The following is a 26,953-nucleotide window of genomic DNA, read 5'->3' as shown; positions in this document are numbered from 1 at the left end:
ACAAAATTACTGAGTATCTCAAGAAGCTGGATTACGGACTGTGTTTACAACCATCTAGTCAAAGAAAGGAAACTTTCTTTGTTGCTGAGGGTAAGTGAAGTAACTGGGTTTTCCATTTCTATTATATCGCATTTCTTTCTTTTGCATTTCCTGGAGACATAAAATAATAACCCTGCATTTGAAACATTACTTGAAGCTTTTAATTTATGTTATTGATATGACTTTGCAGATTTAAAAATTGTAAAAAAATATTTTGGCAATGATAAATCACTTGCCAAGACTCAATCCAGCTCAAATTAAATATATTTTTTTCCCCAGCCAACAAATGGGAAGTCGTTCTGACTTCCAAAATAATCATGGAAGTGAGGCAACCTTTAGTTACTGGAAATGATGCACTGGCCCTAAATGCATGCATGTGCATGATCATATGAGAATTTTTATTCACTAGTCAGACAGAAACTCATTCCATCTTTATTTATGATTACAAAACCTCTGAATGAGAAGTTTAAGAAAGCCATCAATATAAACTGTTAAAAATACTTAGCCTTAAATTCTATAACAGCTAATAGACTGGCTATAGTCACTGAGTGTGACAGACCAAGAGTATATAACTTTTAACCTCCTCTGCACTAAGGAATTTCAGAGAGCAGATCCATCAGTACAGTAGATTTATCTCCTTTACACAGGGCAGGCTGCCCATTTTTATCCCCTTGCATTGTGCTTTCAGTCACAAATGTTATATAAGGATGAGTATTAATTACTAAGTGGAAAAAGTCCTAGAATAGGAATCCAAATGCAAGTGTTCCCAAGCATTCAAGGGAGACAGTATATTTACAAGCAGTCTCTAATGAGGAGAGGCACTCTTTCAAATAATTTAATCCTGACTCTGAGGGAATCCAATGTTCAGAATTTACACCTTCCAAAAAAAGGGAGATAAAATAAATTTCTTTCTGGTTTAGGTGGGTGTGAGGTCTGTTATTCCTAATACCCTAGCCATTCCACAGAATCTGAATAGAGACGGATGATAGCACAGAGCTGACCTGAGCATGCAGAGGTTGAACAGGAATTTATTTTTTTAAATATGAAAAAGGAAGAATACAAATTTAGGGTCTTATGGGTCATTCTCAAACAAAGAGAGAAAATCCTGCAATATGCCAGATACTGGCAGGGTCACAAATTCTAAGCGGCTTAAGATAAATCCAGTTTACTAACATTTTTTAAAAGTAGATGAAAGCTAATTCCCTGCTTGGAAACTAATCACCAAATTTATATTGCAAAAGCACTTCTGTGTTGCTTTTTGCTTGACTGTGTCTTCTGTACCTTACAGGACAAAGTCTGAGGTTTCTACTGTTTGCCCTCACTTCTTATGCGTGCCTCAGTAGCTGAGCTTTGCACTAGAAATCCATTACTCTATAGCTCAAGAATGCAAGAGAGAAAACATTGAATTTCCTCCCATCTTTAATATCTCCAATGCTATTTCATGCCATCTATTTTATGTTATGTCTAGAGGTCTGGGTAATAGAAATGACTCATGTATCCCATGCTTAGGAAAAAAGCATGCTTGCTCTGGGTGGATAACCTGAACCATAGCAAAGCTATCTGACCCTTGCACTACACTATAAACAGAAATTTCTCTGCACACCCTGTTAGTGTTGGGTGGTCTTTGTACAGGGATAAGTTTTATAGACTCAGCTTTGAATCTGAAAATACACTAGATCAAATGGTGCTTTGGGAGGATCCCGGTAGTTTCAGAAAGCTTTTACAGACTTCCCAAGTGACTGAGCAGTAGTTAAGATACAGCCTCACTCCTGTAAAACCTGTTTCTTTTCCTAGTAATGCATCCACTCCACAATAGTCAAATCCTGTGGGTCCTTCCTTGGCAAGCACATCTCTGAGCAAGGGCATGGTGAAAGCGGAGTTGGCTCCATCCCTCTCTGTGGCCAAACTTGCAGGAAGAAGTAAAGGTGTGGAAAGTTTTCTAGAGATGCTTTTTAACAGCATTTCCCTTCAATATGTCCACAGGGGACAATAAGAAGGGGGACGGGGGGGGAGGCTTTGCCTCCCTGTTAAGGTCCTCCAAACTAGGGGAGCTAATGGGATATACGGAAGGCTAAAGCCAGCTAGGCCAGCAGCTTAGGGGGTTTTGTCAGCTTCATTCAACCAGGGACAAGTTTCACACCAGAGCTCATGAGAAATGATCCACACGGCTGCAAGTGCCACCACTTTCTCTGCCAAATGCAAAACTAAAACTGCTTCTTGAAGATAAACATACAATGCTGTGTTTACATAACAAATTCTAAGTGCTTCTTTTCATATGCATGGGGAAGAAGAGGAAGCCAAGACACTGATCACCTGATATGTTACTCCCAAACAATTTAGTGTCCTGCTGGCAGGCACTCAGGCACCACAGTGATGAGTGCAAGCCAGAGGCCAACATGAAACACAAGAGGAGAGATCTATGTATCAGTGCAACGGTGACTTCATTGTTTTCTCACTGGAGCAACCTTAGTTTTAGTATTAACCATCTAAATGTTCACTCGGGACTCAAGGGGCACAACATGAACACAAAGCTGGCATAAACCCTAAAGACTTTAAGAGCTTCTGCAGCAGAGAGGGGACAGTAAATCCAGCTCTGCAGACCTCCAGAAGGAGCTGGGTCATCCTGCTACAACAGTGTTTAAAAGGGGCAGCATTATGATATCTGGAAGGAGGGAAGTCTGTTTTGTTTCGTGATCCCAGACTTAAGCACAGCAGATGGAACAATCTTGCCAAACTTCCCTACCAAATCTAGATTTTATAAACTGCAAGCCAATATTATTTCCTTATATCAGCTACTGTTCACGAAAGCAAACTGCAAATTTTCCCAAACTGACCAAGCCATTTTCAGAGCCTGCAGAAATGCTCAGTTTCCAAGAGTCATGGTTTACAGTCAGGGCAGCAAGTTTATTTATACATTGTGTAAGTAATTGCAATTGCTTCACAACTCAGCAGGCCACCATGAGAGGGGATAGCTTTAGCAAACTCCATTTCTACAAATTAAACCTCAGTGTCAGAGCATTTTAAGCCACAACCATTTTTTACAGTATTACTAAAATGAACCAGGTCCATTCTGCATGTTTGCAACCACACTGAAATCCCTTTGCATGTAAACCTGCTCACAGGCAGTTCTTTTTGTTCAGAGAGATTCTCTGCTGAAGTCAGGTTCCTTTTACAAAATCCCTGCTTTTGCTTGGCCACATCAAGCTGGAACCAGGGTTACAAGGAACGTTTCCCAAGGGTCCTGAATTCTAGGGAATACCAGAGGCACTGCACAGTAACACAGCCATGAGGCTAATGCAAAGCATGCAAGAAGACGATCACATAAACACAGCTTAGGCACTGTAAAGGTTATAAAGAGGCAAAATAGAGGTTTGCTCACTACCTATCCATGCCAAGCTGACTTTTAAGACTAGTGAGTCTAAAAACGTTTTTCTTTCTTCTTTGGATCATCTTACATTTCTGGCCTCTCTGAAGCACCCTAGACATAGCTGCAAGGGAAAAAAACCTCTCATGTATAGGGCTGATAGACAAGCTCAGAAATAACCCCTGCGCATGAGATGTGTGGATGCCAGTGCTGCTCTGCTGTCCCCTCAGAGGACATCCAGACAACCATGCTGGGGCCCGCTGGTTTTGAAGGCCTTTTCCTCGCTGTAAAAACAAGTTAACACAGAAGCATTCATGTACAAGCTCAGGAAGCCACTCCATCCCCTTCTGTCTCCACCCCAGGCATGCTGAAACAAGGCATGTTTATGGCATGAAGGTGCAATAACCTTTAGTTTAGGGATTAGTGATTATGGCAAAGTCCTGAGCATCAAACCAGTCTCATCTCACTGAATCATAGAATGGTTCGGGTTGGAAGGGACCTTAGAAATCATCTAATTAAAAACCCCCTGCCATGGGCAGGAGCACCTTCCACTAGAAGCAATGCAGATTGCTCAAAGCCCCAACCAACCTGTCCTAATCTCAGTCTCATTTGTTTCTTTACCCTCATTTTTTCACCTGTTGCTCTGCATTTCCTCTCTTTTAGGTTAGTCTTCTCTGCTTGCCTTGAAAAGTATCTCCTATTCCTTCCCTCTGTGTCCTCCATTTCCCAAGAAATGTGACATCAACCTCCCAGCTCTGCTCCAGCAGCACTCCCTTGGCACTGTCCACCATGCCTTGACACACAGGAGGAAGTCACCTTGTTGAACAGTCGTGGAAATCATCTTCTACAAATATGATTTACATTCTGTAAATTGCACAAATGTCCCTCCTGATCCCCATCAGCCCAATCGACTCCAGTGTTGCTGCCCCATTCCCAGCAAGGTGAGGTCATCACTCAAAACCTGCAAGCGGGAAGCAGGTTGGCTTCCACATGGCCACCCACAGAGACAGGATTTGAGTGACAGCATTTGATTCCCTGAGTCCAATGCACGTTTCTTTCAATAACCCCATCTAGTTTTATTTTATGTCAGCTGGGAAGCCGGCTCCAAGGTTTTCTTTCGCGCTGGATAACAGCCATAAGAATCCACTTGACTTCAATTATGGGGTGTTTCACATGTCCAGCACGATGAGGCCATATGCACTTGTAAGTGCTTACAGTGTTCTCAGCAAAAAACACTTCTGCACGTGGTAACTTTGGGCCTGTGATTTTGGGCTGCACAGCAGCAACTCCCCCCTTTTTCCAGACCTCCAACTCGCTGCTGTTTTGCTTCCATTGCCTGTGAGATATGATGTTGTTACTGCCAGCTCGCTGGCACAGGCTGGAGTGCTTCAAGTTCAGCTCAACAGCTGTTGACTCATTTGTGAAGTATCAATCCCAGGTCTGGAAAAGCAAAATGCTCTCGTGGAAGGGATTTTTATTAGGGGCAGAGAATGCCACTCCAAGGAGCTGCACCAGTCCCCTGACCACAGCCTTATGGCCCCATTGGATTGCCCATCATCAGATCTAAGATGCTAATTGTCCCCCCAAGCTTAGATACCATATGGTAACAGGTACTGAGGTCAGGCAGCTGTAGTCCCTGAGTTACATCACAGCAAAGACTGCTCTACACCACCCGACATTTCTTGAGTGATAGGACAGGTAAGATCTGCTTGAAACTCTATTTAATGACTGGGCATTTCACGTCTCTGTCAGCTTTAGCATAGACAGTTAAGTAACTTATGTAGCATCATAAACCACATCAAAAACACGTTCAGAAATTAAAACAGGAGCAAACTGCTCTTCTCTGCTTCAACATGCTGGACTGAAGATGGCCTGAACTTTCTTTGCAAGAGTTTTCTGATGTACCCATAATCTGAGTTCCTTTGCCTCTCCTTAAAGCAACGAGCAGTAAATCAGAGAGTCTTCTGGCCCACATTTGTCAGGAACCTATCCAACACAGTATTACTATTTCATCACCAAATCCAGGCTTTCAGGCCCCAAAAGACATTGCACTTTGCAGGGAGATGATACGCTGAGAAATTCACCGCTGGTTTCCACAGGCTCATTAAGGGAGCAATAAAACAGCTGTGTTCAATTACTTAAACTGTTGAACAGTGAGGTAGAAGGAAGTGACTTACACCCATATTTAGAAACATGAAGTCTGCTCAACAGATCAATTAGGGAGATGAATTTACAGCTGACAGTATCATCATAACAGGGGTTATTTAGCTACTATTAACAGCTCAGAAGCTCTAGCATGTCAAAGTATGAGGCAGAGCTTTCTTTCTACCTTCTCCACTGACTGACACTCATTCAGCAAATCAATCCGATTCTTTGCCAGCTCATCCAGCTGTTTGACACAAGTGTGACCCCCCTCATTAGAGGGGACTCTGCCAAGATATACTGCAGTTAGAATCAGGAGTTTGGAATTGCCATTCCCTTTTGCAGAGAAAGGCAGACGTCTTTGGATGAAAGCAAACAGTGCAGCCGTATGCTTAAACCAGGGCAAAGAGCTTCCACTAAACACAAGATGTCATGAAATCAAGGCATTATTTTAAAAGGGTCTCTCTACTCCACACAATTTCAAAGATCAGAAGTCTTTCCACACTGCTTTATTGATTACTTAGAGCCAGACTGATATATTTAACAAAAAATCAATGGGAAAAATAAAGGACTGCCTATCTGACTCAGAGGAAGAATTTCATCCACGGGATAAGAGACCCTAATGAGGCAATTCAGTATTCAAAGGGAGCTATTAGCAGTGAAGGAATGAAGTGGTTGTGTAACAAAATGATGAACACTGAGTGCAGATGGAGGAAATGGTGTTTTGTAAATTCAGAATCCGGGATTTTTTTTTTTAATCTTTAAATACTTCATACAGATATGCTGTCTGCAATATTTAGCATGATTTAGGGTCTCATTCGTGGCCATTTTTTTCCCCAGATGGGACAGCTGCAAAAATATGCTTGAAGCCAGTAGAAGCACTTGCACACAATTACAGATCACTTATTCATACGGGCATGCCCAGTACTTCCTCTTGTAAGAGTCAACACTTTTGAGACTCCATTGCTTCCCCCAGCAAAATAAACAGCTGAAGGAGCCTGTGGACTGACACAGCTATTATTTGTAGCTCCATCTGGACAAGAAATGCTGACTGATGCTCATGTTTTTAGCCTGCAGGTGGAGATCAGGATAGGAACTGAGCAGGGCAGAAGTCTGTCCTACCAGCAAACTCCAGCTGGCTGCAGATTTACAGGGCTTTACCTGAATGGACAGAGCTTGGTGCCCACAGCCAGCCTGACCATAGGTGAGGCATGAGTGAGGCAGCCTGGCTGCCACTTCCAGCTCTCCCACATCCATGTCTTACTAATCCAACTAAAATCAGGGCACACGTCCCCCTTCTGCTCTACCCACCTCAACTCCTGAGCAAGAGACCTGCAAGAACATGGCACAGCTCTGCTAAATACGAGCCAGATTGAATTCTACTGGGAAGCAGTTAAACAGGGAGGGAAGAGCCTTGATCTGCCGTCTGTTAAAGCTTAGCAAACACACTTTGTCATGCTCAAATCTTCACATTTACTTGGGCAACCAACAACTGCAAGCAATGTATGGTCTAGGCACAGTTACTCTAGAAGTCTGTGCACAGGAATCACACTCTTCTTCCACATCATGAGTACAAAAAAATCCCCCAGACCCTCCCCACCCCTCCACTGCAGACTGTGGCCACTACTCCAGTTCACCCCACCACTCTGCTTTGGGCTTTTATTACAACACCAGCACAACTCCTTATTTTACATTGTCTTCAGCATCCTTCTGCTTGATGATTTCTATAGGATTTGCAGCTATTCAAACACTTAACAAGAATTCAACAAAAACTATTTTTTCCTGGAAAGTAGAACATAGTTTTTATGATTTCCAGAGAAAACTGGAAGTCTGTCCAGCTTTTATCTCCTTCATTACAGAACACCCCAAGATCTTAGCTGCTGACTAGATTCTAAAGTTTATAGCCAGACCCAATGCCAAATTAAATTACTAAACTTCTTATTAAATTAATTAAAACTCTGTGGTTGACACTGCAGAGATGACTGAAACATCTGGATTAGTAAGTCTCCCTGAGCAGAATGGAAAAAATGGTTGCTAGAACAGGTAGAGAAAACAGGATGTAGCAAGGGGACAGGCTGCTGGAATAGACAGAAGGCAATTAAGAAATACCCCCCAAACTTTAAAAAGAGGAGGGAGCAGAATTTTTGTCTTTCAGAATCAGGATCAGACTTCAGCATTTTTCTTTAGGATGGTATTGAGAGATCTGAAGCAGAGATATAGTTTTGAGAAATTTAAAAAAAAAAAAAAAAAAAAAAAAAAAAGCCCCACTGAATAAACAAAATAAAACAAAAGCAACAACAACAAAAAAAAACAAACTATACAAATTCCCCCCTCCCCCCCAAAACTGCTCAACAACCCCCACATATTTCTCTTCTCTGCAACTTGGTTGTTATGCCCCTTTACAAATTCCTGGCAGTTTATTCCATGGCCCAGGGGATGCCCTGTGTGAAGTACTGGATGACAAACCCCATCTTGAGATCAGGCTGTGTGAATTTCAATTATTCTGTTGGGAGGACATTGATTACAGCTGCTGTGCAACTGCATTTATTGTTTGGGCTCAGCTTGGCTCTGCTTGGAGTTTTTTTGATCTGCCGAAATTTTGCTTCTGGTGATGATTTATTCTGATTTTTCTCTTTTTAATCATAGCTAGCAAATGTTGCATGAAGTAAAAGAATACTCCTTTCAGAGAAAAATAACTGGTTAAAAGACAAAAAACAAAGGGTAAGAATTCATAGTGGAGAAAGATCATCAGCTGAATTCCTCAGGGAACTGTGCTGACATTCAATTCACTCATATATAAATGGCAAAAGGTGAGAAAGTTTTCTGCTGATAAAAAAATTATTCAAGACAGTAGGATTGAGGGCAGACTAGGCAGAATTGCCATAGGGCCATGCAAGATTTGGTGATAGGGTAATATGAGAAAGAATGACAATTTAGGTAATAATGCACATGGGAAAGAAACAGTTTTAACTTCACAAAGGAAACAATGGACTCAAACCTGACAATTATCATCCAGGAATAATATTTTAGCATATCCTAATTTCAGTTCCATTCAAACATCAACTCAACAGGTGTCAAAATAGCAAAAATAAAATACATATTAACAAGAACAAATGAACAACATAGAAAACCTAATTATGTGATTGTAGGAATCTATGTCTCTTCCACATCTTCAATATAGCCTGTGGTTCTTGTTCCCTCACCTGAGAAAGGCTGGATCACACCCAACATCCAGAGAAAGGCAACTACAATGACCTCAGCTACAGAACCTCTTCCACACATGGAAGGATTTTCCTGTGTTCCCTTTGATTTGGAAAGGGGTTATTTTAGTGGAACTAGGACACTGATCCACTAATCAAAAGTGGCCAGGATCAGACAGGCAGGCATCTCTCCTAATGGCCATAGAATGAAAGGAGAAGGAGGCCAGGCTCAAGATGAGGTAAAGGAGATGGTTCTTAATGCAACAGGTGGTCACTGTGTGGAAAGCCTTGCCAAGGAATGTTGTTGTTGCAAATAGTTTAATTACAGGTCCAAGAAGAGACGAGACACTAACTTTGAGAGATGTACTGAAGAAAAAAAGGATGTGAAAAAAATAAAAAAGTTGGCAGAAAATCTTACATTTGCCAGTCCTTCAACCATCTGCCAGTGGGTGCTGTTGGCAGAGGATCCTGGGGCAGGGGACCCTTGCTCTGAAGCTGCGTGGCTCTGCTGTCTTGCATCTCTGCCCTTTTGTCCTGTACTCCTGCTGGGTGACACAGTACACTCAGGCTGTTGGCTTCAGGATGGATCAAATGTCCTATTTTTATACACATTAATGAATAAAAATTGAATTGTTTTCAAAAGCTCATCTTCCCCCACTGTGAGGGCTGCAGCACAGGCCCAGGAGGGACTTTACCGCATGCTTGAAACGTCTGGCAAACCATTTTGTACAGACCTGACGATAATGAATCCAGCAGCTCGTTTTCCTGAGAAACAGGAGCTCACCATTCCTTTGTCTAGTAGGAAATTCATGGATAAAATGTTCAGCTTTGCAAGAGAACCTGACTTCAAAATGGAAGGATTTCTACTTTATTATAAAAGCCATCTGAGCCAATAAGCACAAAGCCTTTTAACTCTTCCACTGCAGGTATCCATGAGGAAGTTTTACCTCACCCTCTAGAACTTCCTTGGTAGAAGAATCACCCATTCTGCTTCCTCAGGGATACGAATGAAGTCTTTACCGCTGAGGAAGCTGGACATACACAGAGATGCCACACAGATTTTCAGGACTAAATGAACGAAAATGATGTATAAAGGAGAGTCAGTGACAGTTTTCCAACTCTCTCTTTGAGGGTGAAAGGGCTGGTATTGGAAAGAAATTAATGACTGAACAGCAGTGAGGCAACTTTCAGGAGGGTTCTGCAATGCAAAATTAAAGTGAAAATGTTGGCAGAGCTTCACTCGGATAGGGCTCTATCAGAATACATGAAATAAAATATGTCTTATCTTCTCCTTCAAGCTCTGACTGTGCCTGGCCTGACAGAATTAGCGAGACTTTTCTATCTGCTGATTTATATATTACTCAAAGAGTCTTGTTATAATTTTTTGAAATGTTGTTCACAGTTTTAGACATTTTCTGACTTAAATTCAGTGACAGTCCTGCAAAACCATTTGGAACCAAATGGCCATAATATGTTCTGCAGACATACAAAATACCCTGAGGAGAGAGTTATTGAGAATGAACATAATAAAGTTTTTTGAGGAGAGTGAGATGCAGTATATATCTTATCTTAGCAGGTTTTAACTAACTCCCTGAAGGTTCTTTATGTTGGAAAAGTTTTTCTGTTTGGGTGAAAATCTAGTTGGATTCAAAAGGACACAAATTTTGTTCTCCTCCTCTAAGAACAGTATTGATAGATTTGTTCTCTGTTATTTGGGGGTTTTTTTGATCCCTCCTGCCCTAGCAGAGATCCTCTAGATGCTGGATAATCTTCGATAGCAAAGGCTACTGCAGAAAAGAGGGACTAGAGTATTTAGATTTTGAGCAAAGATTAGGATGGCCTTCTTTTCAGGTCTCTGTTTCTGTTTCCACAACACCAGTCTTTTCATTTGTACAGTTAGGCATCACTAAGAACCTGATCGTCAGGAAAACAAGTGGAATATATCTCCAAATAGAGGGTCCCTGGAAAGGCAGAACTGTAAAAATATAGCATCACATCTACCCACAACAGGAGTTCAGCAGAGTCTTTCAACCCAAGGAAGATATGGGAACCCCCAATGATGTTTTACAAAGACCAAAACCACCCTTTTCAGGAGCACTGTGGTCTCAGATCAGCTTGGACCAGTGCTGAAATAATACCTTTCTGAAGTTTAGCAAGTCTTTATCACTAAATCCTCTGAGACATTTAAAAGCCATCTTTGAAACACATCTCTTTTCTGCCTCTTTATAAAAGACAATAAGCAGGTGTGAGAATGGCACAGGGATCCAGAACACTCCACCAAGTTAATGTGGCTATGCAAGAGTCACACTGAGCAGGGCCACTGGGAATTTTTGCTTTAGACAACTTGGATGTATCTTTTAAGCTCATTTATAGGATGCACTGCAAAAAAGCTTCAGTATCTACTTTATGTCTTGCATTTTTTATCACTCTTTTCACAGATGGGCCCATAGCCTGACTTCAAAATCAAATCCAGGGAAATTCAGGACTCTCAGGAGTGTTGCCTGTGTGTTTTACCTATTTCTCTATCCACCGTACATCAGATGAGCCCTGCTGTTCATGGCCATCGTCATTCAAGTGGCAGACACCTTGGTTTAGGCTGCATGGTTTTAGGTTCATGCTCCAAGCTCCTTGCACCACCATAGTTTGGGAAATGCTGACAAGAAACAAGAAGCTGCAGGTTTCAGTCTTGGATGTGTGATCTGCCAAGCGGATTTCACTGGCTTTTCTTCAGGCATGTAATATTATAAAAGTACACAATTTTTAGTTCAGCCAATAATTTCAACATACTGACCCCAGGAGGTTTCCAGAGTGAAAATACTGAAGTTCAAAAGAAGTATTTGGATTAGAAATGTTCTGAGCAGACAGCAAGGGGAACACTCAGTGCTGTCCACACAAATACAGGAGTGAAACAGAGAGCAAATCCATTCTCTGAACTAGCCTCTGTACTCTGGGGTCTGACTGTACCCAAGCAAATCCCTCCTTTGAGCGGTGGATAACTTTGACACTACTAGAGAAAGGATATTATATTCCAAGGGTTATATTCCATAGGGCTCTGGAAGGGCAGCCTTCTTTCACTCTTTGTGTCCATGACTCACAGTATAAGACAATCCCAGCTATTAAATAAACCTCAACATGTAAAGCTTACCATGCTGAGATTTTTTTTCTCAGCATGTTCTTGTCCCTGCCACACTAGCTGGCACACAGAAACTTAGATACAAAAAAGGTGAGAGGAAGGAAAAAAAAAACTTCTATAGAATTCTTTCCAGTTATGTGCTAGGAAGAATACATGCAAATTTTAATTTTGTGCAGGAGCTACATCTCAGGGGGAGTAGCATCCTGAGTCTTGCACCAAGTGTGTTTTATCCAGCTCCAATTAAAATGCTGGGAGTTTATCACCCACTCAACTCAGTGCTTCGGGCAAAACCTCTCATGAGGCTGCGAAATAAATCCAATAGGTGAATGATATATTGCTAAACTCCTTTATGGATCTTTTCACAGTCACGCTTACCCATTTCTTGGACTGTGAAAAGTCGCTCTATTTTTTCTGTGATCAGCCATCAGTCAGGTGGATGAAAGACGAAACTTACCAGCACCTTAACATAAATTATTTCTCAAATTTTGCAGAGGGCTGTGAAGAATTTGAACCTACTCACACATCTATTCCAGACTGTTTGAAAAAGTGGATGATGGGCTGACTTCTCCATCCATGATGGGGGGCTGCAACAGGTCTACAGGATTACTTTGCTCTAGAGGAGCTGTTTCCTACTTTGTGCATTCCAAGCCTCTCAAATGGTTTTGCTGCTCAATGTGATAAATGAAGAACTCATCTTTTGGAAATAGTTTATAAAGACTATTTTTATTTTAGGTATAAACCTTAGAAATTTAATGTTAGATTTATAGTTTCAATTGTTAACTTCTTAGCACTTCCCTGCATTTTTTGTATTTTCTGCATACTTTTTCCATTTTTCAGAGCATAATTATGCATCATAGTAATAAACTGATGATTACTTGTACAGGGAGGAGAAATGAAGGAGAAGAGGATGGGGAAAAGGGAAGGAGAGGGGAAAGGGGAAAAGGAGGGGAAAGGGGAAAAGGAGGGGAAAGGGGAAAAGGAGGGGAAAGGAAAGGGAAAGAGAGAGAGGAGGAGAAAAAGAGAAAAAGGGAAAAGGGGAAAAGGGGGCCCTAGTGGATCACTTAATCCCCATCCTGAAATCACACTGTGACCCTAGGGGGGAAGCATGTCAGGTAATACCACCTCAGCAACATGCTAGGAAAAGAAACCAGACTATATTCAAAAACTACTTCAATACACCTCCTTAAATTAGGTTCTACACATGCTGAACATGTTTCCAGCTCTGTCCTTCTGCAGTAGTGGCACAGGTAGGATTCACCTGACTCCACAGTCCCCTTCTGCACAGGGAGTTTCCCTCTTTACCCAGGGTAAGGGCAGCACACCTGAAAGTCCTAGCAAGTACAGTGCAATAAATGAAAGCAGGAAACCACTGGGAATTCTGTTTGTCCTTTCTCATTAATTAAAGGAAGATAACAGAAAAAGTGGTAGGAGAAAAATTTATGCAGAATTTAAGAAACCATCAGGACTGAAGATGACAAAGTCAATAGGAATGAAGCGAATGATCCTTGCTCAGAACTGCTATTTCCTTCACTGACTGCAAGCTTTTAGCTTATAAGCCCTTCTCCAGCTGCCTGGTGACAGAATAGCAGACTCCAGGTACTGCAGCTTGCCTTGCCATGATTAAGCTGGAGGCCCTGCCAAGCAGCTTGGTGTGGTAATAGAACTGCACCTGTGGAAACAACACAACTGCCCAGCCATGTGCTGTAGCCACAAGCAGAGAATTTACACCAATGGCTCAGGTCAGGAGTAAGTTAGAAGCAGGGCTTGTTCCTACTGTTGTTTTATGGCCACTTTGATTGATTAATATAATGGTGGTATAGAGGAGTCCTCTGTCAGCCTCTCAACCCTATCTATTTCACTCTTTCTGGCCAAGTTTTTCACCTTTTTACTATTTTGGCAGCTGTTAAAAACTACAAGGCGCTGATGAGAAGGAGAGAGAGATGCCAGACCGGCACTAACTACCCCATCTGCTTCCTGCAAGCAAGATGAATGAGAAGCAGTGACAGTATTTTCAGCGTGGAATATTTATCACTCGATTGGTGCTATCAGAGAGGCAGCCTGAAAGGTTTCCTGCATCTGGAAGTGCAGTACAATCATTCCCAGAGCACAGTGGCAGGTGTTGAATGCCAAAGAAGTACAAGACTGGGATCCAGACTTGCAAGGCTTCTGCTGCTTTCACAAAGCACAGACACGGCTCTTCAGGTTTTGTTTTGCACTGATACATTGGCATTTTGCCCTAGTTATTTATGAGTTGAGTTTCTCCTCATGTGGAGTGCTGTGAAGGGAAAAATTATACCAGCATTTTTGATTAAAAGTCTAGAAAAATAAGGCAAGTCAAATTCTGAGTCCTTGATGAACAGATTAAACTCTGCTCTACAGCTTGCATAGGTGTTTCAAAATCCAGACCTTTCACTCACACCCACAAAGATCTCCCTGACTTTAAAGTTCATTTGAACAGCTGACAAAGAGCTCAAAGGGAAAGGGTGAGGCAAACTTTGGAATATAAGATTAAAGGACTTAAATTCGGTTTCCCAAATGACTCAGTCAAGCTCTTTAGTACACATTCACAGTTCCAAATGAAGGCCTGTACAAAAGCAAATGAACATTTTTGAGAAGCCGGCCATCAGATTAGTTAGGAAGCTCTGTACAGAATAAAGAATAAAGAAGTGTTGAGCTCCAAAATTCAATTCTATGTCCATGTACAAGCCTTTCCTGGAGTTCAGCAATACCCAGTTTCAGGACCAGGCACTTGCCGTTTCTTCCCATCAAACAAGGCATCTCTTCCATCCTTTAAATTGCAAACTAACTCGGGTACACAAATTTAAGGATCTCATATGTAGGGCTTTTATTTTGGCATAACCATAGCATTCTTCCCTTGGCAAAACTATTCCAGATCTGCATTAAAGACAGCAAAGAAACTATTTTGATTAACATTTAATAACTTCTTCAGGATACAGGGACTGCTAAAGTCATTGCATTTATTTTATTGCATCAGCAAAGGAGGAGTAATGCAAGTAGGGTCTGTAAATATCCATTTTTAGCAAACCTGACCAGCACATGCAAGTGCTGCATCAGATTGCATTGATGAGAGTGTAATGTATGAAGAGAGAGATCATTCAGTGGTGCTTGAGCCTCATTTGCAGTGTTAGATCCACTTCAGGACACCACATTTCACCTGGACAGTAAGAAATAACTGAAGAGGAACAAAACATGGTGGGAGGTTTCATTGGATTATATGTTGCCTGCCACACTGGGAACTCCCTGGCCAAACACTTAATGCATTCCCAAACACACAGGACGCCTTATCCTTGCAGTGCAGGGCTCAGTGAACAGTTCTGCTACAAGCCATGAGAATCATCAGAACAAGGAAAAATTCCCAGTGACCCTGATTCCCATCATTTCTGCAGAGATGATGATTTTGATGCTTGGGTCCAAGACTATTCCAGAGAATGAGCACATGAGTAGCACTGAGCATTGGCACAATGCACATGAGATTCACCTTTATTCACTTCCCAGAGCACAGAAGGAGGAATCAGAAATTTCCCAGAGTATTTTTCAGATGACCAGGTTTGAAAAGCAGTCAAGTGTGAGACAAGTCATGCTAAACACAAAGCTACTCCGATAACAATACACTCTCCATTGCTTTTAACTTCACTGGAGCCTCACAGACTTTAGCAATAATCGAATTGTTTAAAAGCAGTCAGTCAGCAGAATATCCAAACCCTCTCGACCACAAAACACTCACCTGCATTCTGTCAGGGAGACCTGAAAAAAAGGACAACTAAAAGCAGCATCACCGTGGATCCCATAATTCTGGAGATTGACCCATCCATCAAGCTATAAAATAAGACAGAGAGCAGGAGAGACAGTGACATAAATCCACTGACAGCATTGTCTGAAGAACGGGAGAATGTCAGCACCTCTCGAGTTGGATATAACAGCCATGAGAAACCAGCCACAGATAAAAACAGAAGTGGACAACCAAAATAATATTAACATGTGGAAAGTGTCCAGTGCCTTTTACCTTGCAGCTCTTATGATGGTGTAAAAACAGGAGGAAAGGTTATACTGGGACTGGCGTGGCTTTGACAGCCAGCTGTGAGTACACTTGTTTTAGACCAGGGTGAAGGCCAAGTGAGCTGGAGTGTGCCTTCAGATCTAAAAAGGAAGACAGAAGAACTGGTATCTGGATTTCTGTGATGTATTTGAATCTTTTGAAGTTTCCCCTCCTCATTTTTCGGTTTTCACTAATTCCTGATGACCCAGCCTGCTTTCTATCTTAACTCGTCAGATTACAGTGTCAATTTTGCCTTGGTTTGAAAAATCATATTATACTTCAGTTTCCCAAAGTGCATTGATTGCTTGTAACCCAGCATTTGGCACAGAGGCCAATATCTGCAGCAGGATGTTTTACTCACTGAAACAAGGATTTTATCCATAATGTGGGCAGGATTAAAAAACGATCTTGCAAGGAACAGCAGATATTCTTTGCATGGCCATGGAAATACTTGTAAGAAGATACTCAGCACCAAATAAAGAAACTACAATGAAATACACTACATAGGAGTGTTACCCTGTTTTTTCTGAGTTTCTTAAAGCCTTTTGAATTTTCATAAAATGGAGTCAGATCTTTTAGCTACGGTGCAATATTAGAAGCAGTTTCTAACTTTTTCCCACATATGTAACATAAACAAATCCTTTGTTTTTCATTCTCTGTCCTTTGTTTGCATATTTCTAACCTGAAAACAATTGTAACTGACGATTAGTCTGGCCACTGAGGCTGAAGGGTGAAAAACCCCAAGAAGCCAATCTTCGGCCAGACCCACAAATGTATAAAAAGTAAGAAATAAACAAGGAGGTCTCTCTCCGCCCAGACTCAGCCTGAGTCGGAACGGAGGAACCTCTGCCCTGCGAAACCTCTCTCTCCGTGTGACTGCTTTGTGAATCACATAGTGACATAGGAGGTTGATGGTTGTTTTTTAAAAGCACTGTATCAAAATCTGAATTATAAAACACGTTATGGAAGTGTGAGTAGAATCCAGAGATGTAGATGCTAATCCATACACAATTCAGGATACAGAGTGATTTCTCCTGCATTTCTAGATGGAGGATTTAGGTATCAAATGAGAGGTGCCAGTCAAGAAATTACATGTCTGCAAGTTCACTTGAGGTGAAGACTTTTGCCAGAGACCACTCTCACATGAAGGCAGCAAGTAGGTTCTATCTGCTTGGCCTCTGAATCCAAAGAGAAGAGACAGTTAAATGAGTCCTTCAGCTCCCTGAAATGGCTCAAATTAATTCATGTTTCAACTCGCTTCTAGTGCATGATAAGATGCATGCAGTGAGGGATGAAATAAATGAGAAAAATGCGAAGGACTAATTATAACACTGTGCTGACAAACAGCAAAGGAAGAGATTATCTAAGCACCACAATCTTCTGACAGGCCTACATTTTTTTCTCTCTTATTAACAGAAAACCCAAACACTGTGATTCGTCAAGTGGTCCAAATCAGCATCATAATGCTTCTCACAGAGCCTCTTGGCCATTGAAAAAAGAGAATTAAAGTTTGTTGGGAAAGAACTCACTCTTCACTAGCACGGTATGTCCCAAATACCAGTGTTTAACCTGCTCCAGAAATCTAAGTCATGTTGCTATCCCCATAAGCAAGATAGAGCACACACCCCCAAAAAATCACCTGCTCCAGGTCACCCAGTAAAGAGTTTATAACAGCCAGTGAAACCAATGTCCTGCATCTCTAAGTCCTGTGCTTTTTTGCAAGGGAGTTTCATTACTTTCTATGCATTACTGAATTCAGGAGGAAAAAAAAAATTAAAAGGTGAGAGGACACATAATATAAACCAAAGCAAACCCACCAAAAAAACCTAAACAGTTTTTTGTTTTTAAAAAGACACAGCACCTATACTTGCAGCTTTCTGGGGTTTCTGTCCTGGATGTGCCCCGTGGCAGCTCCCATCACTCGGGCTGTGCTGAAACACCTCATGGAAGTCACTCACTCCCTGTCTCAAAGCCCACAACTTGAAGCTCATTTTTATCTTCCTCAGGCTGCCCACCTCCCAACACACCTCCAGCTGCACACCTTTCCTTGAAATCTTATTTGCTCTTGTTTTCCATGGCTGTTTCCTCTAGGTTTAACTTTACATGCCTTCCTGGGCACCTCTGATGCAGCCATCAGCTCTCATGCTCCTTTTGTTCTCCACTGGATCAGGCCCTGTAGTCCTGAAGCTGAAAAATCTGAGTGAAACATGATCAGACTGATGAACTGTCAGGATTTCTTCAGAATTTCTGGCAATTGGTCTGGATTCCCCAGTGTACTGGACAAGAAAACTACATGTTCTGCTTACATCTCCACTCTGTAGCTAGCATGACATCAGCTCCCTTTAATCCATTAGCAAGCCTGTCAACAGTGTTGTGCAGGTGCTACTAGAAAGTTACAGCCAGTGCACCAGTATTTAATAGAAATTAAAATTTATCACCCTTTCCACTAGCACCACCTCACTTAAATATAAAATTTTACAATGCCAATTGCATGAGCATCACTAAAAGTGTGTCCTTCCTGACCTTGAGAATTTATCACAAGACAGCAAAACAAACCTCTGAGAAAAGTTAGGAATAACTAAGATGTTTCTGGGGAGAGGGTCTCCATGAATAATGCACATAAAGCACAGACACACCCTCTCCACTAATACCAGCTTAATCTTTAATTAATTCCTTGGCTGCAGCAGAACTCCTTTGTATTATTAATAAAGGTTTATTTTTTATTGCAGCATGTTCTCCAGCCTCCAGACCACATCCAGGACACTAAAATCACATAAGGCTAGCCTTTACAAACATGTTCTGTGAGATGGTCCCTGCCTGCTCCAAGGCATGACTAAGCTAAACAGTGTGGAAGGACAGCATTAGTCTCGCAGTAACTCTGAGCAATGAAGGTCTGTATTCTCCTACTTATTTTTATGGAAATTATGAAATTATTCATTTAGAATGTAGTCATGCAGAAAGACAGTGGCAGAAGCAGAAACAGAACCCAGAATTAATTCCCAGTTCCTTTTTCTAATTTCCCTTCCCTTTACAGTCATCTTTTAAGATTCTTATTATATCTATTAAAAACATGTGACAAGAACATGCCAAAATAATGTGCATCTTTCCCTTTGTTAAACAGAAGTGAAATAAGACACAGAATAGATCCAGTAATTTGCAAAACTCTGCAATCTGGAGATTTTCTAAGCACTTCCCAAAAGCCTTTCCCCCTTGGAATCCCATGGATGTTCTCTACGGGGGTCTCTGCAGGAGGAGGTCTGCGGAGCATTGCTGCTTCTCCATCCCATAAGGTGGCTACTGTCCTTGGTCACCTTGCCAGCCCACGGTCACTGTTTACTAGTGCTGCTGGAGCCACACAGACCCTGGTGCTCTGTGCTGCCCTCCCTGGGGCATTCTTGCATTTGAAATAAACCAGGATCGTTTCCCACACCTCTCACTCTGCTGCCTGCAGTTTGGGTGTTTTTTCTGCATATCCTTTTGATGTCTTTACTCTTGAATGACAAGATCAGGACTCCACCATTCCCACTGGTCACCTAGATTAAGTTTGCTTAGACTTGGGTATTTGATATTGCATATGTGGTTGGTCTAGCCTTTCTTGGGGTGTTGTGACCACCTTGGTCTCTGGAGACAATCCCTTGGGTTTGCCTTTTTATCTTCCTAAAACCTCTCCAGTGTTCCAAGCCCATCAGAGGCAATCCCAGAGCTCCCAGCTCTCTGTGAAGTTAGCTATCTGCTTCAGCAGCCAAGTCAAAACCACAGGAACACCACCTTATATGGACACGCTCTTGTTTTGGTCAGGGTCACAAAAAACACACAGAATCGCAGAATGGGTCAGGTTGGAGAGGAGCACAGTGCATCATCCTGCTGAAATTCCCTGCTCCAGTAGGGTCATCCCAGAGCACGTGGCACAGGACTGTGTCCAGGATTTTGAATATCTTCACTCAGGGAGACTCCACAACCTCTCTGGACAACCTGTTCCAGTGCATGGTCACCTGCACAGTAAAGAAGCTCTTCCTCATATTCAAGTGGAACTTCTGTGCATCAATTTCTACCTGTTGCCTCCTGTTCTGTTGCTTGGTAAGAAAACAGCCTGGATCCTTCCTCTTGGCACCCTCCCTTCAGATACAGACAGACACTGATGAGGTCCCTTCTCCATCATCTCTTCTTGGGGCAGAACAGGCCCAGCTCCCTCAGCCTTTCCTCAGAAGGGAGAAGCTCCAGTCCCCTGATCACCTTCAGAGCCCTCTGCTGGACCTGCTCCAGCAGCTCCATGTCTCTCTTGTACTGAGGAGCCCAGAACTGGACACAGCATTCCAGGCCTCACCAGGACTGAGCAGAGGAGCACGATCACCTCCCCCGACCTGCTGGCAATGCTCTTCCTAATGCACCCCAGGATACCTTTGGTTTTCTTGCCCACCCAGCCACTGCTGGCTCTTGCTGTCCACCAGGACCTCCAGGTCCTTCTCCACAGAGCTGCTCCCTAGCAGGTCAGCCCTGAACCTGTGCTGGTGCCTGAGGTTGTTCCACCCCAGGTGAAGGACCCTGCACTTGCCTCTGTTGAATTTCAGTTCCTACTCCACTGCTTCAGACACCAATCTCACACAGTATTACCGCTCATCCACTTTCTGAGAAAGAGAATAAAGGAAACTTCTTGTTTAGTTCTTCATTTTGATTTGTATGGTCAGCTCACTACTCAGTCCAGCAATTACTTCCCCTGATGCCTTGCTTAGGGAAAAGTCTCTGTCAGGAGTTACAGCTCTACATGCATCACTTAAATAAATGCACGCTCAAACTAGAATAACCATGTTACAGTCTTAAATAATGCATTTATCTAAGCAACAAAGCATACCATGTATGTTGACAATTTTCAATGCAAACATGGGCCTCGCACCACAAAGACATCTATTCTTCCTATGATCTGTAGCATAAGAATACTCTCTCTCAACAACGTCTTGCAGAACTAATCCCAAACTGGTCATCTGAAGAAAAATCATCAAGCAGCTGACCATTTTTATTATGTTACCGAGCTAAAGAAAAACCCACCAAAATCAAAATGAGGAGAGTTCAAGACATGAAGTCCTGCTGAACATTTGTAAGAATAAAGCAATTTGAAACCTGCACTGACTATCTAAACCTCTGGTACTAAAGATAAAAATAAATTTTCTCTAACTCATTGGGTTACATCTGGAAAAACTGAGCCTGGAATGTCCTTGAAGCAAAATGTCAGAGACTCACCATTCCAATCCCAAAACCAGTTCCTATTTCATAGGAAAATCAGAGCCTTGCCTCCTAAATATAGATTATTATTCTCAGAAATAACTAAAGAAGTGCCCCGCATAGACTGCAAGTCAAAATGAGAAATGCTATTTCAAATTTAGGAGAGACAAGCTCATAAAGGTTTAGATAGCATTAGCTTCATGATTCTGCTTCAAACGGTTTTTGCTGTTTGAGACAATAAACAATTCTAGTCTACACATTAATAACATAATAAACTGCAACAGCATTTTATACTGTGTTCTTCACCATTCTGTGTGACTGAGAGTCAAAGGTACCAACACCAGAAGGGAGAAAGGGGTTTTTAATCTCAGGAGTTCTCAGCACACTGACCTGTTCCCATTGACGACAAAGGATAGCAACATTTCCGACCTCCTGGGAGCTGACTTTACACCTCTTCCCTTGTGCCTGGAGTTGCCCTTAGCTGTCTTTGCTCAAGCTTCCTCTTGGCCCTTAAGCTGAGACAGGTCTTGCCTATCAGCCCCTTGCCGTTCCAAGGAGTGACATCCTGCACTTCCCTAGCACAGTGTTTAACATAACATGATGAGCAATACATTGCATATTCTCTTTGGTTTCACCTTGAAATACAGGAAATCTCTAGATTTGGAAAATATATCAATATAATTCAGCTAGTGCCCAAGAAACAAATGATACAGTACCCATCTTTTACTTTCAGTAGCCTCAAAATCATCCCTGACCACAGTTCTCAAAGGATACTGCTAGACGGATTTCCAGAATGCACACAGGGGACAAGAAAAGCACACTGCAAAACCCCATATGTTATTTTTATTATCAGAATTGATAAAATATCATGGCTAGTTTCACAGTAGACTGTTAAAGCCATAAAAAACCAGAAAGACAGCTGTGTGTCAGTGCTTGGGCATCGAGTTCACAGTATGGGATCTGCAAGCAAGCACACTACTACTCTGGTCTGAAAACTCACTGCAAAATAGCATCCTACAGACTTATCTGTCAAGCTGCAAATATTTCTTTTACAGATACCCTGAACTTCTTCTGGTGTATTGAACTTCTGGATGAGGCTGCTCCTAAAAATATTGGCTAATGACTTCTAGCACCTTCTTTTAAGTAAATGCCATTAAGCGAAGAGACAGAGTGCTTTACCAGGTACAATACTGTCTTTTTAAAGGCACATAGATCGGTTTCTGAATTTTCAATGTGCTTTGTAGATTAAGGACGGAAAATGCCATCTGCTAATCTGCTTCTGCTGCACACAAAGAACCACTGCCTGGGTTGTTTCTGATGGTTTGGGGTTACAGCCTTTCTGTGCTGCTTGGGAAAAATATGTGATGCATGTCATAAAATCAGTTCCACTGAGTTCTTTGTAGCTTATCCCACAGTGTCACTGTCTGCCAGGGGGTTTCCTGCTCACCCACAGCCAGTGAAATGGTTCTCCAGTTACATACAGCATGGTAACCTAACCAGCTGTAATGGTTTGACCAGACACCGGTCACATTTAGCAATGCCTGCCTCATGCCCAGCTACCTGCAGTGCTGCCAGAAGCAAGCACCCTTATACAATTCCCCTCCCTTCTCGGGCTTGTCCTTTTGGTCTGGAACATAAAGAGGTGAGAAGGTACAAAACCCCAGCACGGGCAGCGACGGGCTATCACCCGTTTGTGAGGGAGCACACGGACACACACACAGTTCTGGAAGAACAACACAAGCCTTGACCACCCTGCACGAAGCTTAGGAGGCCCTGGTCTTTGGCACAACTCATGTCAAGTGGACACAGCTAAAAAAGATAGCACTGCCTTAGGACAGCCAGGCAGAAGCAGCAGCAGAAGGGACATAAGTGTCATCTCCATTTATTTTATACAAAAGTTTCAAATATTATTCCAAGGAGTATTCACATTCTGAACTTAGATCTTTTATTTCTTAATGAGAAGTAAATCAAGCCACCTATCTCGAGCTTCTGATCATCATCAAGAAGACAGGAAGAAAAAATAGAATACAGTTATGAATACTCTAGAAATTTAACTAGAGCAGCTGCATCTGAAAATGGGATGGGAAGAGAGGGAGGATTGTTTTTCTCATTAGTGACCACCTGAAAACCAGGCCTCTGAACTGTTTCCTGCCGAGTACTGCACATCACTACTTCAAAAATCCTGACCTAAAAAGCAAATGTGTATTTTTAAATAATTAATAGCATTCTCTAAATGGAATTTTCCAGCCCCAAACGAGATGTGCGGCTGAGCTCCCCTGAGAAGAGGTATTTATAATGGAAACATTGACACAACTGAAATGATGATGCGCTGAGTAGCACTAAAGCTCAGTACATGCTTAGTCATCTCATTCTTCTTATCAAATTGGACCTGACCCAACAAAACTCCTCTTGCACTCCACTTGTTTGCTTGGCCTCAGTTTAAACATCTCCACAGCTTACAAAAACACATTTCCTGGCCAAGTGTTTTCAAAGTCTAACATTAATAAACCCCACAACTTGATACATACACAAAGAGCAGGGCTTGCACCCAGCAAAAAGGGCTGTGTCCAATTGCCTCTGCCCTAATGTTGGTAGAGGGATCTCAGAATCTTCCCCCATGTCCATATGACTTTGGAAGCAAGGCAAAATCCCTCAGCCTAGCCACCAGCTGCTCTGCTTTGTCCCTCCTCTTTTGGCTCATGCCTCCATTTCCAAAAGGAGTTAACGCCATATCTTTGGTAAATGACTTTTACATATTTAGGGCCAAAACTGCCTTTTGCCATATATATGCATATATATATATGTGTGTGTGTGTGTGTGTGTGTGTGTATATATATGCATATATATATATATATGTGGCTTTTTTTACACTGTCAAAGGCAACACAAACTATGTTTTTGAAGGCCTTGGGGGGTCAGACACAAACCTGGATAACATCATTACTTTTTTCAGCTCTATGTGTCTCAGTAAGATTTTTTCTCCCTCATGTTGGAACATGTATAGCCTGGGCTTTTTACTAATTGAGGTTGGTTTTGAAACTGGATCTCCTACCTAAATTTTATGCTATCTGGGACAAAGCTGGACTAGAACGTCCCTGAAAAGACACAGGATATGCCATAGAACATATAAACCTACTTTTAGGACAGACCAAATGGGCAGAATGACAAAGAAACAGCAAAAATCCAAGGACAAGAAAACTACAGGAAATAGCTGAACAGAACCCGTGATTACTTGGTGTAAGACATCCAATTGCATACAAGTGAAACAACTGTATCCTTGCAGGCAACAGGATGTTTTCATTGATTTCCTTAAGATCAGAAGCTCATTCTCTGAATTTTGTGTTGACTTAGACACAAGAAGAGAGAAGCCAAGTGGGCCTGGTGATAAATTTTAGACAGCACAAGAAAGAAAATTTCCACCAAAAAATTCACAAACCTTCAGCCAAAAATGAAAATACTCTAACCCAAACCATTAACAACATATATACTTCCTGCATTCAGGAACCAGAGAGATTCCATCTGACATTAGCCATACTCCCTCATTAAAACATGTATCAACTATCTACCAGATTCATCATCCTGCTCTCAAACAGGGACTAAGGCCTTTGGGTCAGTCTACCTTTGCCATGGTGAACCACGTTTTCCTTTTGTTGACAAGAACAAGCACATCCTAAGAAACTCATTGTGATTCATTCGTCACATCTGAGACACAATGGTAATAAAATGGTAATAAAAACTCTCTCCTTCTGAATTACAGTGTTCAGCTTTTGAAAGCCTAGGAGCACAGACTGACTCTGACAGAGACCATGAGTTAAGCTATCTAACCAAAAAACATCACTGGTTTATAAGAATGTACTGCTATAATCTCATACATTTTAACAGCGACTCTTTAAGGTTTATCACACTGGCTGCAGGCAATAAATTTCTTGAGCATCAGAGAAATGGTGGAAGATGAATCGGGGAACTTCTACGTCAGCATCATCTTGAATAATAAAATAAATGCTGTAATATTTCCCTGTGGTATCCAGGGGCCAGTCAATAAGAGGGAAAAAACAAACCTTCCTAACATCAGTCTTTAACATAACATTTAAATTCTATTAGTGACGCATGTTGCAGATAAGAAAATAAATAAGCAGAGGATTAAAAAAAGCACATCCAGGCAGGTTTTACAGTGACGCAAGGCCGTGATGTTTTATTCATCTGCTGAAAAGAGAGGAGTTTGCAGCTACCCAGGGAGAGTTTTTTCAGATGCATAGGGAAGGGGAAGGACAGGATGCAGCTCAGTGATACTGTTAAGCAGCAGGGATGCAGGTGGGGAAGTGCAAAAAATATATTCCCCCTAAATGCTCAGGTGGCTTCACTACATGTTTATTAATCAGGGCAAGAGCTATTTTCTTCAGACAGAGGAAGAGACAGCTGCTCTGTGAAAAGCAAAATAAGGGACACTCAGGACACTGCAGGCTGCTGCTTGTGCCCGATGGCAGGCGTGCGATGTCCCTAAGCTGCGCTGCTACTCAGGGATCAAATGGGCAGCACCGGGACCTGCTGCCTTTCAGTACTGTTGGACACTCTGCTCTCTAAGATGCTTCCCTTGTTATGTGGCCAAGGCAGGACAGAGCAGGATCTAAGCATAGCATTGACCCTGCATTGGATCCTGACAGTGACACTTAGAACTGTCCCAAATGCTGCGGGGTAAGAGAGCTGGATTTACCCTGTACATTATGCATCCTTTCCCATTACATTTATTTTTACAGAGTCGTTTTCCCATACTTTCTCCAAAATACAGATGTATCCTTCCAACTGAGGGAAAATCTAGACGTTTCCCAGATTTGTAACATGGGTCTGAGTAGATGTGAGAGCAGCACCCTTCAACCAGACCAGTGAAGCAAAAAGTGATGTCTGCAACACCATGAGATGGAGGTTTGTGGGTAAGTGCTACCTACATTCCCTGTGGGAAAAAGTGCTGTTTAAAAAACAGAGCATGCTGCAGTGACAGAAGGCAGCGCAACTCCTGGGAAGTAACATAATTTCAGAAATGATGGGCAACAAAACCTCCCACTGGGCTCAAGAGCAGCTTCTAAATCTCAGCACTTCTGAGAGGCAGGCCAGGCACCAAAAGTAGTCACGGACCTTTGAAGATTCCAAAATTCCAAGTCATAAGTTGAAAAATGCAGATAGTAATAAAAAGAGAAAAGAAGCAAGAAAATCATTGCTGTGAAGGACTGGTATTAGAATGCAAGGAGGAGCTCACTGCTGATTACAGCATGAACCAATCTCCCTTGTGAACCAGAGGCAATCGTATCTGTAAAATGCAGGAAAAATACCGGTCTCAGTTGACCTTATGTTCCACCTCAGTGACCTTCCACTTTATTTACACTGGCCACATACAGGTGTAATTGCCTGCAGGGACTTATCAGCACAATTTAATACCAAAAAAAAAAAAAAAAAAAAAAAAAAAAACCAGCAAATGGTCATGTTGCTTCCAGACGTGTCTACAATTTATATCCATAACTTCCCTGTCTGAGCAGCCAGAGAACAAGCTGTAACAGCAGGAGCCTTGCACTTCTACAGGAGTTCTGCAAACACAGGAACTGGACTCCAGCTGCTATAGCACCTAAGCACTAACTCAGGGTTTTCTGTGGCTCCTCAGCACAGAGAAGAAATTGATCAATCAATTACAATAAATCAATCAATCAATCAAATCAAAATAAATCAATCGATTCCCTACTTCAGCCAGGGCTGGCAGATTCTGGCTTCATGTACCACCAGCAGGACCCAGGTGACCTAACCAGTTTCCCAGCC

Source organism: Hirundo rustica, chromosome 3 (assembly GCF_015227805.2).
Source record: "Hirundo rustica isolate bHirRus1 chromosome 3, bHirRus1.pri.v3, whole genome shotgun sequence".
Classification (NCBI taxonomy): domain Eukaryota; kingdom Metazoa; phylum Chordata; class Aves; order Passeriformes; family Hirundinidae; genus Hirundo; species Hirundo rustica.
The sequence above is the reverse complement of the archived record's forward strand: the minus strand, read 5'-3'. Positions refer to the sequence as shown.